Here is a 14,351-nt window from a genome sequence, read left to right on the forward strand (position 1 = left end):
GCTGTACCAGAAAAAGGTTTATTGGGTGCTTTTGCCTCAAATATCCTTTATTAGCCACTCAGAGAGGCTGGGCTAAATAGCTCTTTGGTCTGTCTGAAGAGGACTTTTCTTATGGACTCTCTCAATTATGGTAGTAGCCTTTGGGCTGGATTCTATAAAAAGGCTAACCCAGGGTTACCTCCCCCCAGTAATATCAGGGTAGACAATTAAGCAATTAACACATGACCACTTGCAGCTCCCAGCAGACAGCTGATACCCATGCAAACCTTGGCTCTTACAGAGAAGGTCTTTTACAAGGAAAACTCATTTTTCCCTACAGCAACAGCAGTAAATAGCCTGGAAGGGCAGCAGGCAATTGGCTTTAAAGGTCAAGAGAAAATCCCAGTCAGGTTTCCTGCTGCTGGGCAGCCTGCAGCTGACCTTCGCTCTAAGGTGAGCATAGCCCTCAGGGTGTAACGTGGCAAACTCCCATCATCTGTGTTTGGGGATTTGGCTGGAGCATGCTTGTGCCTTGGTGTGAGGCTCCTGATTTGTTCTTGCTTCTGCAAAGGCATCTGGAGTGGTGGTCCTGGCTGAGACAAGATAAGGATAAGCTAGCTATGATAGTAAGCTAGAGAAGTTGTCTGGGTTAGTCTGAAAAAAGTTACTGCAGAACTCATGGAAAAAGAAACATATGGCCTGCATGGTAATACACTTGGAGTACTCACCAGAGCAGGAAAGATGAGGAAATATCTGTGTGAGACAAATTAAAAGGGCTTCTCAATTTCTTAGTTGGGTTTCAGCACACATTTATACACTGGAAATGAACCTGTTTTGCCATTGCTGGGGTGTTCTTTGTAGGTTTGATCAGAGATACCCTATTGAAAGGGCTTGACTCGGAGTACATTGCTGTATTTCATTGATGCCCTCAGCTCTTTGTTCTTCCTAAAGTTTGTAGAAACAATACATTTGGAATCAGACCATAAATAGTCATTTTCAACTCTAATAAACCTAGATGGGCTTTCAACTACACCAATGGTGCTCTGCTTCCTAAACAACCTTTGCATTCTCTGTATAATCCACAAAGCCTTTTGTTTAAATAAAAATCTAGCACAAGTTTGTCACAAGTCATAAAATCTTAGGTCTTATTTGTAATATTAAGGTACTACATTTAACAGTGCTTCTGGTTTAGGTAATAAAAGATAAAGTGAATCCTTAATATCTGACATGCTTTCCTTTCAGCATGGTAATATTCTCAAATAAAATTATAATGATATTTGATTAGCAGAATGTAGGTAGCGCATTTGGAGAAGCTGTAAAAGCCTTTTTCCTTTCATTTTCTTTCTCAGAAAAACGTTGGAATATTGGAGACATGGAATTAAAATGTAAGCATTAATTGGAAATATGCTTAATTTACTTCATCAGTGTGGTGTGCATTAAATACAGTTAGCACTTAATTTTATATTTATAAAATTAATTAATGTATATATTATGTATTTCTAGCTCTTGGAGTTATATGGAAGTTATCTGCTCATTTGGAAAAGAGGAGGGAAATTAAAAAAAAAATGTTAAAATATTTGAGATTATGGAAGACTTCCAGTAACACATCTTTGGAATGGACATAGTACTCAGGATAGAGTTGAAATATATTCTCCCTTGCAGCTCTGGGAGTCTCCTTTTGTTTGTTGGTGGTTTTTTTTGTGTTTTTTTTTTTTTTTTTTTAATGGTTATATAATACCAGTATTTAAATTAAAAATTATTCTTTCAGCTCTAGTGAAAGCAAACTTGTTGGTTTTGGCTGCCAGCATCCATAATATGGTTTCTCTATCCCATTAATGCTGACTTGTCCTTCTTCATGTTAAATCCTACATGGTGTTCTTGCTTTCATGCTGCAGTCTTGAACTGAAGTTTCTCAACAGATAACTTTACAGTCCCAAAGAGTATTCAGATGTTCTGGCATTTAGCTTTCAGTTTCCAGTTGCATTCAAGTAAAATATCTTGAGTAGCGTCTGGGTGTATCTGTTGCCTTGCTTTATTTTGGTCTTTCATAAAGATAGCTAAATTGTGATGTTGGGCTAGATGATCTCTAAAGGTCCCTTCCAACCCCCCTAGAACTACCATTCTGTGATTTTGGTTTTTTTCCTAAAGACCGCACTGTTTGACAAAGCAACTGAACAAAGATGCTATCCCCAGGTGAACTGATGAAAGGTAGTTATAGTAAGCAGGAACTTATTTTGCTTCTGTGCAACTTTTTGGTTATTAAAGCACACAGATAATGCTTAATATTTTTTCAAAGTACATGTTGAGCACTTAGGAAAATGCAACCTTTTAATTCTCTAAAGTTAGGCAACCAAAACCTGAAGTACATCCTTCTGTGCTACTGTTGAAAATTTGGCCATAGGTTTTAAATTGACCCAACGCTTCATTTTTATGGGCTAGTTATAGCTAAATATAGGTCAGTGCAAAAAGATTCTGGAAAGCCTTTGACAGTGACTTAATGGGAGGTTTGAATGCTTGCATCTCAAAATTAGGCTGCTCAGTTAAGCTTCTCAGGTAGGTGGATAGACAGATTGCTTCAGGCAGCCCAGTTTGAAAAGCTTGCCATACTTACCTGCTTTCAGAAACACCAGCATAAAACTGACCTGTACAAGGTACCTGAATGTGACACTACTTCAGAGTTGTGTACTGTTCTGTGTACAAACTGGCGATGTGGTTGTTACAAGGATTTTATTAATATCTGGTGCAATTGATCTGTTGGTATGAATGGGATAGATGCTTTCTTATATGGTGGTCAGGTGCCATCCTCAATCATGATGCTGATGGAAATAATTGTGTTCCAAGAAGGAAATGAAGGAAGGTGGTCCTGCTTGCCACACTGATCTGTTGCATGTGTGGAAGCACTTGCAATAGTCTTTCATCCATGTCTTGTTTGTGTTTAACTCAGAGATCATTGAGGGGTTTTGGCTTCTAAATTAAATCAGCTGCTGTGGAAACTGTTGCTGCTACCTGACTCTCCTTAGTGGCATAAAAGTCACTGCCTGGCCACTGGCCTTGCCTTACAAATGTGAACACAAGATTCTGGTATAACTCATACACCTACAGAGTAGGTACAGATACCTACTCTAATGCACAGTAGTGCTCTTGAGTAATAAAACGCCAAAGCAGTATGTTTATATGTGAAGTAGTGTTATATAGAAAGGAAAGCTATGGGGAATTGTGAACTCCTCTACAAGATAGCAAGTAGGATTAAAGGCCAGACAACAGAGGGCTCTGTGACTTGAACATAAAAATGTCATCTATGGTTCTACTTGTCTGAAAGAAAAAAAAAAAATACATAAAACAAGGATGTTGCTGCATCTGCATGCCTTCTTTGTTACTTATTTTTTTTGTTGGGCTTGTTTTTATAGTCAACATGGTCTGAAAATATGAACTGTTTCTGAAATATTTTGGGAAGAGTCAGGAGAAGTGATTCAAGCTTATCATGCTTCTGCAGTAGCTTAATCTAAGTCAACTGATAATTATAAAAGGAGATAAAAATTGATGCAGTTAGAATTAATCTGTACATTACGTATGGCAACTCCAGAATAGCCCAATATCAATCACATATGGGGGGGGAGTGATCTACAAAAAAATGCCAAGAACTTCCATCAAAGCAAATTTTGCGGAAACCAAGAGCAACATCATGCAGAGTTTACAGCTGTGTAACCTGTCAGCCAGCTAAACAGCTAAACAATTTGTATGATTTGCATTTTGAACACCTCTTCTGTCCTTTTAATATCTCAGGCACAAGAAAGGAATAGGGAATGAACACTAATATTTTTCTTTCTTCTGGCTTGCTTGCCTTGCTTATCCCACCACAAAAAATAATTTGTGGGGAAGTTGGATGTGTCTTCATGCAGGAAGACCATTAGGAGAAGGGGAACTCAAAGGGCTACTTTTCACCATTGCTCACATGGACGATGCTTCTGCACCATGCAACCAAATATTTCTTGCATCTGTAGAGGCAAGGAAGAGTTATATTGCTGAACTACTGAACTCCTTAGGGGACAGGTTGTCTGCAGAGATAAATTACTGTTCTAAAGAAGTAAGAATTAAAATCAGTAGACTTCATTTTCATTGGTATAATGGGAACTCTGAGAGGCTTTGTCCTTTTTTTTTTTTTTTTTAGTCACAAAGAGGCAAAAAGAAACGGAAAAAATGAGGAAAAAAAAGTCACAAAGAAAGACACTAAACAAGTACAGAAAATGAACATGTATATACTTCACCCCTTCTTTCCCATGGGGTGTTCCTCCAGTGGCATGTGTCAAGACATTTCCAAAGCTAGGCTTTAGAGCCTTTCTGAACTCTATTGTACATTAGTCTCTGCACCAATACATTGACTCCAGGGGATAATTTAGGTTTAAATACAGGGTTGCACTAATATGTCTGTTGGCCCTCACTCATCCATTTGAATTAGCAAAAGTCCATCTGGAATAGAGGAGAAGAGCTGTTTAAGGGACCAGTTCTTTGTGATGTTACACTATCATATCTTTTGTCTTGTACTTCCTGAAGAAAAGGCTAGAATGTGATGGGTATAATGAAGCAAACCTCCTCCAGGAGTGGAGAAGTGGATACTGGCTTTATATCAGGATATACTATGTAGGACAGAGTATGGCCCAGATTCTGGCCCAAGGAGAATATAGATGCAAGGAAAAGAGTAATTTTTATGAAGGCTGCTTAGTCACACATAACACAGTAAAATTGTTGTACTAGTTTATTTTTATGAGTTTAGAGGAAACATATCTCCAGTTTAAAGATATGGAGGAGAAAGTAATTTGCTAACAACTGTCTCACGTTATTTGCAGGGACATGATAAGAAATAAAGAGTAATAGTATTTTGATCCATAAATAACTCCAACTTTCAGATGTCTCTTATACTCTCTTAATTTGTAAAGGAATTAATTAAGGGCAGAAGAGTGAATATATTTTGTAATCTATCTGTAAGATCAGTGTTCACAGTGACTAAAAAAATTTTCAGAATACTTGACAGTTGTGTGATAGATCCTAACTCTGACACTCTGAACTCATTAAAACTTCAGTTTAAATGTTTAAGGGTTTTTAAACACAAATATAGACAATACATATATTTTCTCTCTCTTTTATGTAATCAAAGGGAAAAGTCATGTTTGTGAACACTCAGGGTTTGACTTTTTAGGAAAAAAAAATCTAGATTCCAGTGGTTCAGGCATCTGTATAACAGGCTTGTCTATTACACTGCAGAGAAACCTTCCTCTTTGACCTATTGGGTGTTTCTCTTTTGAGGGAGGAAAGGAATTCTTTCCATGTTAAAAGAGTTCAGTCTCCTCCTGTTACTGATTGCCTCTGTTGCTTACTTGAGCCCAATTATATGCAATGGCTTTTCAAGGGTTCAGCTGTGAAGAAGTCATGTGTGCAAATGATATCAATAAAATAACAGGATTTGCATACACAGGAGCAGCAGCACACATACTAGTGCTTTGAAGATTTACTGTGTAAGGTACACTTACTGTTTGGTAGGACATCTGTTGACACTGGCACTTTTATGCTACTCCTGCGTAGTTTTCCTGGCTGCCATAGGAATAGGCAAAAGCAAATAGCAGTGCTAACTGTTCATGCAGGAGTAATAATAGCCCTTAGGAGAAGAGTAATTACCTTTGTCTGGTTTCTACTTGCTCTAAAATCTAATACAGACCAGTGGCTACATAGCAGATGCATGCAGAAGTCCTTTTGCTTTTACTAAATCTGAGGGTAGTTATGTAAAAAATGGCCTTTGCTAACAAGCTGAAATTGCATCTTAATTTTGAAAAGAGAAAGAAAAAAGTCCATTACTGATGGGTAGACTTCCTGAGGACATTTGACAGCTTTCAAGCTAGTGAGATTTGGCAAGGCCTTTAAAGTTATTGGAGATTTATAGCTAAAGAGATTATATAGCAGTGGGTTCAGATCTGATCCCTCTCCCCCAGCTCTTGCACTGGGTAACAGTGACAGGAGCTGTCTGTATACCAGAAGGAACTGTTTAAGAAGGGTGGCTGCATTTGGCAATGGAAGCCCCAGTTAGCAGCCGGAAGCATCAGTGCTGAAAAGCAATCGCTGGTGTCAAGAACTTTCCTAGCTAAGCACTGCAGCTGGTGGCAATAAATAGCATTCTAATAAAGGAGGATATTCAACCCATGACATAAGCGAATACTGTTTCAACCACAAAAAGTAATTTATGGTGCTGTATATGTCTGAAATGGATTTTTTTCCAATGCATTTAAAAAAAAATGCTAAGATTTCAATGGAGGGAAAGATCTGCATTTTAAATAAAAATGAAATTGAAAGATAATGAAAAGTGTACTGCTTTTTTAAGTACGCAATGATACATAACATCTTAAGGATGTGCACTGTCACAAAGCACGATTACCTCCATTCCTAAAAATGAAAGATGCTGTTTTCTGACTGTGAGTGTTCTCTGTATTGCATCAAACCTAATAACTTCCCATGTCAGCGATAATGCCCCCCAACATTTACACGGAACCATCATCATCTCCTCTCATAAGCATGCCAAAATGATCACACAGAAAGTAGCAAATAACAATATGCTCAGATTGCATAAACATAATGATTCCTGAAAAAAAAAAAAATCAGCTCAAGCTTCAATGGAGAGCTGAAAAAGAGGAGTGGATAATAAAGTCATTAGGCTCACTGGACCTGTTAACTTACTGAGTCCACTACAGTAAACAAGTTATTAGTTTTGGCATGACCAGGGGTTTATTTGAACATATACTGCTTCTCTTTGTTATATATTCTGTTTAAGCCACATGTGATTTGCCTTACATAATTGTTATGGAGCATAGAGATGTTACATATTGTAGCATCTCCCACTGGGATGAACAGTATGGATGTGGTGCCAGGAGAAATCCTCCTTTAGTTTATTTCTGCTGGCTAGTTTTGGAGTATTTTTGGGTGCATGGAAGAGAGGGTAGTTTTGTTTTTATCCGAGTGTAGCCTATCAAATTAACTTAATGGATGGGTTGTTCTGAAAGGCATTTTATACAGGAGTGTGTTCCAAGTCACAAGGGCTGCATGTATAACCGTGTAAAATTGGTAACTGTTAAAGTACTATTCAAGATCAAAATCCTTTGTATTGGAATGTGAAGCACAGCATACATATTTGAAATTCTTCAAGGAACTATATCCTTTGCATCATCCTTTTACAGTGTTTATTAATTTTCTAGTTTTGCTTTTGGAAGAAAAAGTCACGCCTGTTAAGAGATGGCTGATACCCACTGAGCAACGGTGCAGCTCTGTAGTCAAGCAGATTCCCACTCCTGCCCCTTCTTTCTCTCCCTGTAGATGGTTTCTGCTGTAATTTAGAAGTTAAAGAGCCGGATTGTCAGGTAGTGCACGTCAGCACTGCTATTCCCAAATAAATAGGCATAACCTCACTGGAGTTACTTAAACCTAAGCTGAGACTCATGGGTTTTGCCATTCTTGAGCACAGTGCTTTAGGGTTTATGATACATACTTCTGTGATACTTTGTTTCGGTATAAACAAACACCATGCTTCTGGTTCGAATTATAATCTCATTCACCCAGAAACCGATAAAACTTTGCTTATTTACCCCAGCTGAGAGGATAGCCCAAAGGCTTTTCATGTTATATGATGAAGTCATGGGCTGCCACTCCAGCTGCCCCTCACCCCTTCCCCAACAAGAAGGTAACCTCACTGCTGCTGGTGCAATTATTGAGATGTGAAACAGTTGTTTAGAGAGTTTTGTATTCAAATCACTGCCATGATGCTTATTTTGTAGTGAAGTGATGTGTCTGCTAAGGATTTAGTTGGTTCAGAAAGAAAGAGACTGGCTTTGGGCATTGATTTGAAGAATTACGCAGAAAATTGGGAGTAATTAAAGGATGGAACACCTACCAAAAATGCTGAATATTTCCTGTCAATGGTGTTTGCAGACACAACACTCTTAGACTGTCATTCACATTTAAACTTGGGATGGAATCCAGCTGCAAAGCCTGGATCTAGAATTTCCACAATTTCCACATTTTTGCTGATTGTGATCAGCAAAGTTTATTTAGTTTGGTATCTAATTTAAACGCAGAACTTTTAAGGTAGTTTCAATCAGATATTTTGGGGATCCACTGGAATAATAGTGCCATAAAAGCTGAAATTAATAATTTATAGTATTGTGTAGGCATTTTATTATATTCCAATTTAAGGTTAAAAAAGTGCTCTTGTGCAGTCAGCCTATGTTAATAAGTGAAAGCAGGGGAGTTTGCAAATGATTTAAAATCATGGCTTACACATTTTTTCCAAAGCAAAAGAAGAGAAGTACAGAAAATTAATCTGAATTCTTAAGGCAGTGCATGTGGTGATCATTAGTTTTCCTTTTCTTAATTTTTAATTTCTTTTTTTATTTATGTAAGGTTGGCTAATACTTTCTTTTTCTTTACAAATACTGTATTGGTAATGGAAGATATCTTCCACATCTATACAACATCAGGGACAGTAACATCAGTGATAGAAGGACCTTCTTTAGGTGTGGTATATAGTAGCATGGAAACATAACTGGATATGTATTCAGATCTCCACAGTGGTATGTTCTTTTGAAACTGCAAATCCCTTCACATGAAGGAACATGGCCTGACAAGAACAGGGAAGTGGAGGAAGAAAAGAATCTAGTCTTGTCTTAAAATCAAACCAAACCCCAAAACAAAGACCCCAGTCTTTAATTCAATGTGATCTTGATCACAATCAGCTATAGGAATGGGATAGCTATCAGTTGTCATCACCTTTGCCAGCAGGAAGTTAAAAAAAACCGAATGATCCCCTTATTCTCCTGTTACCTGTTTTCTTCAGTTCAGCGAGGTTATTGGGAATGTCAGCAACGATAATTCCGATAGAAACTCTGTCTCATGTTTTTGGCATTTGATTAAAAACTGCCAGCTAAAGAAGAGAAAGCTGAGAGGTAAACAAATGACCAAAGGCTGCCTAGAGAACCAAGGCTTGCAAGTGTTGTGTTCCTCTCAGCACAGCTGGAACCACCCCCAGTGCACTCTGTGTGCTGAACTCACATTGTCTGGCTACAAGGCTTGCAGTTTACAGACGGCAGACCATCACCTCCGTGAAGAAGATCTTCAGTACCTTGGGAAGGCATCTTTACTCAGGGCAGAGAAGTGGGGAATCAGTGGGGAATGCTTTCAAAGTGAGCAGGATGTTTACAGCTTTTGTGTGTTTTTTAGGCAATTGGGGGTGGGTGATTGTTGAAAGCTTGCAAGGTTCAGCTGTTTATACAAGCTAATTGCAGTTTACCTGTTATAATGTTCTCGGTGAGATAGCTGTGCTGTTCTGTCTTTTATTAAAGGAAATCCCTCTTCTCAGTTACTTTCAGAAGTTTAAAAAACAGAAGTCAGATTAAATATGATCTCTAACCAAGCGAGGGTGTCTCCAGGCAGTACTTTTGAGAAGCTAATTTACCCTGAGCTCACATCTATCCCACTACAGCTGAAGCACCAGGTACATAGGGCTGCACAAGTCCAAACTGATATCTGTTATCTATTACCTCTTTGATCATCAGTTTTTAAGACTTGAAGCCCATTGCTTTTTCCTCTTCACTCCTTTCTTCTGACTTAAACATTTGTAGGAGATGACTTACTGCTTTGCAACATAAAAGCCTGTCACTTGTAGCACTCAAGTCTTCCATTTTCCCCTGTTCTGTTGACTTGCTTCTGTAGTTGCACTGGTTCCTGTGGTTAGACCTGCTTATAGTTGCAGAACAGAAGAAATGGGATGCACAGAGCTTTAGAGCCTTTAAATGATCACATAGTAATAAAAAATGCTGCAACGACTTGAATTATCTCTTCTCTACTTTCCAAAGTCAAGTTAAAAAATGTCAGCATTAAGAGCCCAAAATTCAGGAAAGAAACAAGCTGCATGAAGTACTCTGTTACTCTTGTTCTGGTTTTGTGTTCTTCAAGTTGTCTGAAAGAAAAAGCACTGAGGATTCCTAAATGTACGTTTCAGGTGCTCGCAGCACTGAATCTTTCTTCCTGTATCCTGGGTAAGAGAAGAATGACAGCTGATGGATAAATCTTTCTAAAGATATTTGGAAAAGCCATATTTACTGAACTGGATCTTTTCAAGACTTAGATAATGAAGCTACATTTTGCTTACTGCTTTTGTATGAAGTTAAACTATGACTCACTTCTGTTATGTCCTTTTTTTTTTGTCTGCCTCTCAGTAATTTTCTATTTGTTGTTTGTAGTTTCTTGGCATGGAACAGGGATCTCAAGCTTCTTGGATAGAAGGCTGTATCTTTAAGAACCCAAACTTCAGAGGACTTGCCAAATCTTGCATCAAATACGAAACTTGTAGAAAGAGCATTAAAAAATATTTAAACTAAGCGATTAATTTCTTACCATCTGGAAAATCACAGTGACAAAAGCAACTAAAAAATTCATATGCCACTGATAGGTTGAGTGCTTCAATACAGAATGTTATGCTGCTTGTAGCAAGAGCTTAATGTATAACCAGTCACGACTCACCTTTCAAACATATCAGAACAGATAATGTTGTACGTAATGGGGAATCTCTATATTATGACTGATGTCCAAGACTTATGATGCTATAAACTATTGGTTATGTTGTTTTGACAATGGAAGAATTAACGAATGAGACAGATTTGCCTACAGTGATGAACTATATAATAAAGAGATATTAATAAAGACAAAACATTTGGAAATTCTTTATGAAAAATAACATTTTTGCTCTTTTTACAAGGAACAAAAGAAGCCAGAAACATGACAGATTTCATCAGAGACCTGTTCACAGATTAAAAATCAGTCTGATTTTTGTTTTACTGTGCTAGTCTTCCCTTCTCAAACCACAGAAGACTGAAGTGAGTGTTTTCAAGCTTACAGATTTAGAGGTTTTTTTGTGGTGGTTTTTGTTTGTTTGTTTGGTGTTAGTTGGGGTTTCTTTGTGTGGGTTTTTTGGTGTGGGGTTTTTTTTGTTTGTTTGTTTCTGCTTATGGGCCTAATGTCATCTTCCTGCTAATCCTGCTATGTCATACAAGAATTATTTTTATTTGGGTGAGTTTTTCTGTTCAGCCTTCTGATGTACTTGGAAAATGGCACATAGAATCCATGGTGATCTTAATGTCTGCCTGTTAAACCAGCAAGGCCTACTCATGTAGCGAGCTATGATGATAAATCAGGGAATTGGAGGTGTTCAACACCATACAGAATTTGCAGTTGACTGCATTTCAGTGTATGGCAGATAGAAAGGTTGAAAGACTGTAAACAAACACACAGAATGGTAGGAGTTGAGACTCAAAGTCCTTTGGATACTGGGCTGCTGTATAAAAGGGTACTTCTGTTCCCGGTGGCTGTCACAGAGAGCTACTTGATGCAAAACGGGAATCCTCTACTTCCAAGTACCTGTATGTTTCACTAGCTTAGTTTTCAGAGTGCTTGGCAATTTCTGTGTGAACTTTCTTCATGGACTGAGGCTACTCCAAATCTCATGGTTTGAACACAAAAATATCTGGCAAGGAATGATAGAGAAACACTGGATTTAAAAGTTAACATCCCAGAAGGAGAGGAACTTGGAAATGTATAATTGAATATATTTGGCATCAACTAAAAAGGCATGGCCAGAAAACTGAAGTAAACACAAAAATCCATCTTTAGCTGGTGAAAAATCAATACTGGTGTCAAGGACATTTTAAAAATCTGTCTTTCATCTCTTATTTTGAAGCTACTTTTGTGTTGTAGCAGTGCAAGCTATATTCATTCAAAGATGTAGAGAATCTAGGTAATGCACATACTGAGACGTACACAGGCAACATAGTACAACCAACCGAGTTGACTCAAAGCCATCCTTCCTTTGCTAGCTACTTCCTTATATGTTGCTTCTACCCATGTGATCACCCAGGGCCAAATTGATTAACTTGCAGCACCAGTTTCTGATAAGTGGAAGTAGCTTGCCAGCTGCATTAACTTGTCCTTACCATCTTTATTCAAGCTGGCTGGTCCAAGCCACATTTGTGCCTACACTTTTGTGCTAAACTTCTCCAGAGGAACACTTATTAACCAGTTTTGTCTGTCTGTGCCATTGATAACGCCTATAGAAAGTGTACGTTCTCGAGAGTCAAGGTAAGATAGATGATTAGATCCCTTAAACTCTCTATTGTTTCCACAATTTTTATAATGTAAAAAATATACACTAGTTACAGAAACATCTGTTTCATCAGAAACATTAGGTAGCTGAGCATGTGAAAAAAGGCTTCTCTGTATTGCTAGTGAGATTGAAAAGTCAATCTATTTGTCTTTTTGTTAGCTTTTATCTTAGGTTTCTGCTCTTCTGAGCTTAAAGTTGAGATCCAAAATGAATTAATTTAGATGCCTAAACTCAGGACACTGTTCCTGCAGATCCTGGTTGTATCAGCTCATTTCCCAAGTGTTCAGGGCAAAGATCTCTGCTTTTGACCCCAGAATTCCCCACAAGTCTGAAGTTCTGCTGCTCCTTGTGCCCTGGAGCACCTTAGATGTACCACCATGACCTTGTTCAGGCTTTTTTCCTGGCTAGAATCTGAAGTTATGGAAACTTCTCTGTGGGGTTTCAACTATATGTTAATCTAAAAGCAAATCTACATATGGTGAGTCAATCAATCTCTACTTGAAGTGCAGTGATAGAAACTTTTTTCTTTATAAAACACATATGGGAGGAGAGTGAGTTGCTGTCCCCCTTCTTATACAATTGCATTTTGGTAAATGTATTAATATGTATTTGGTTTTCTCCCTCACATAAAGCATAGATTTAGATTGACTGATGACATATCTGAAATAGTACTGTGATACTCATTCTTGTTCCCACTTTCTGGCCCATGAAGCTTGAATTCTTTTTGCATCAGAATGACTGTGACAGATGAGAATGGAGGCTGTTAATTGTGTCACAGGTTTAGACTCCCACTTCTATCCTTCTGATCCCACAAAGGTGCTGTACCCACCTGTCTTTCCATGTAGGCATAGTAAGATGAGAGCTTAGTCTTCTGTACTTTGACAGAGTTCTCTGCATCTGTTTATTGTAGGTACATTTCAGAGAATTTCAAGGATTGAAAGGGACCTCAAAAGATCATCTAGTTCAATCCCTCTGCCAAAGCAGGACCACCTAGAGTACATCACACAGGAACTCGTCTCAGTGGGTTTTGAATGTCTCTAGAGAAGGAGACTCCACAACCCATCTGGGCAGCCTGTTCCAGTGCTCTGTCACCCCCACAGTGAAAAAATTCTTCCTTGTGTTTCTTTGGAACCTCTTATGTTCCTCTTATGACAGCTTATGCCCATTGCCCCTTGTCCCATCATTGGACATCATTGAGAACAGCTTGGCTCCATCCTCCACCTGCCCTTTACATATTTGTAAACATTAATGAGGTCACCTCTCACTCTCCTCTTCTCCAAGCTAAAGAGCCCCAGCCCCCTCAGCCTTTCAGCAGAACAGAGATGCTTCACTCCCTTCATCACCTTGGTGACCCTGCGCTGAACTCTCTCCATCAGCTCCCCGTCCTTGAACTGAGGGGCCCAGAACTGAACACAATATTCCAGATGCAGTCTCACAAGGACAGAGTAGAGGGGGAGGAGAACCTCTCTTGACCTACTGCCCACACCCCTTCTAATACACTCCAGGATGCCATTGGCCTTCTTGCCCACAAGGGTACATTCCTGGCTCATGCTCATCCTGCTGTCCACCAAGACAGGTCCCTTTCCCCTACAGTACTCTCTAAGAGTTCATCCCCAACCAGTACTGGTAGATGGGGTTGTTCTTTCCCAGATGCAACACTCTACACTTGCCCTTGTTGAATTTCATTAGATTTCTCCCTGCCCAACCCTCCAGCCTGTCCAGGTCTCGTTGAATGGCAGCACAGCCTTCTGGTGTGTCAGCCACTCCCCCCAGTTTAGTATCATCAGCAAACTTGCTGACAGTGCCCTCTGTTCTCTCATCAAATATATTGAACAGTACTGGTCCCAGCACCAACTCCTGAGGGATTCCACTAGATACAGGCCTTCAACTAGGCCCTGCCCCATTGATCACAACTCTCTGCCTTCTTTCCTTCAACCAGTTAACAATCTCACTACCTGATCATCCAGCCCACACATTCTCAGTTTTGCTGTGAGGATGCTGTGGGAGATGATGTCAATTGGTTTACTGAAATCAAGATAAACCACATCCACTGCACTACCACCATCTATCCACCTGGTTACATCTTCATAAAAGGCTATCAGGTTGGTTAAATATGACTTCCCCTTGGTAAAGCCATGTTGACTGCTCCTAATGACCCTCTTGTCCTTTAAAAGCCTGGAGA

At 39.0% G+C, this 14,351-nt stretch overlaps 1 protein-coding gene across 1 annotated transcript in view; it reads right to left on the reverse strand.

The window, feature by feature from the left end:
• Nucleotides 1-408: 408 nt before the first annotated feature.
• CDIN1 (CDAN1 interacting nuclease 1) overlaps nt 409-14,351 on the reverse strand; it is a 160,308-nt gene continuing 146,365 nt past the window's right edge. Inside the window, exon 14 of the transcript XR_009818903.1 lies at nt 409-572. The gene's annotated coding sequence lies outside the window, so the exon portion shown is untranslated. The remainder of the gene's footprint in view (nt 573-14,351) is intronic.

Source organism: Colius striatus, chromosome 6, assembly GCF_028858725.1.
Source record: "Colius striatus isolate bColStr4 chromosome 6, bColStr4.1.hap1, whole genome shotgun sequence".
Classification (NCBI taxonomy): Eukaryota; Metazoa; Chordata; class Aves; order Coliiformes; family Coliidae; genus Colius; species Colius striatus.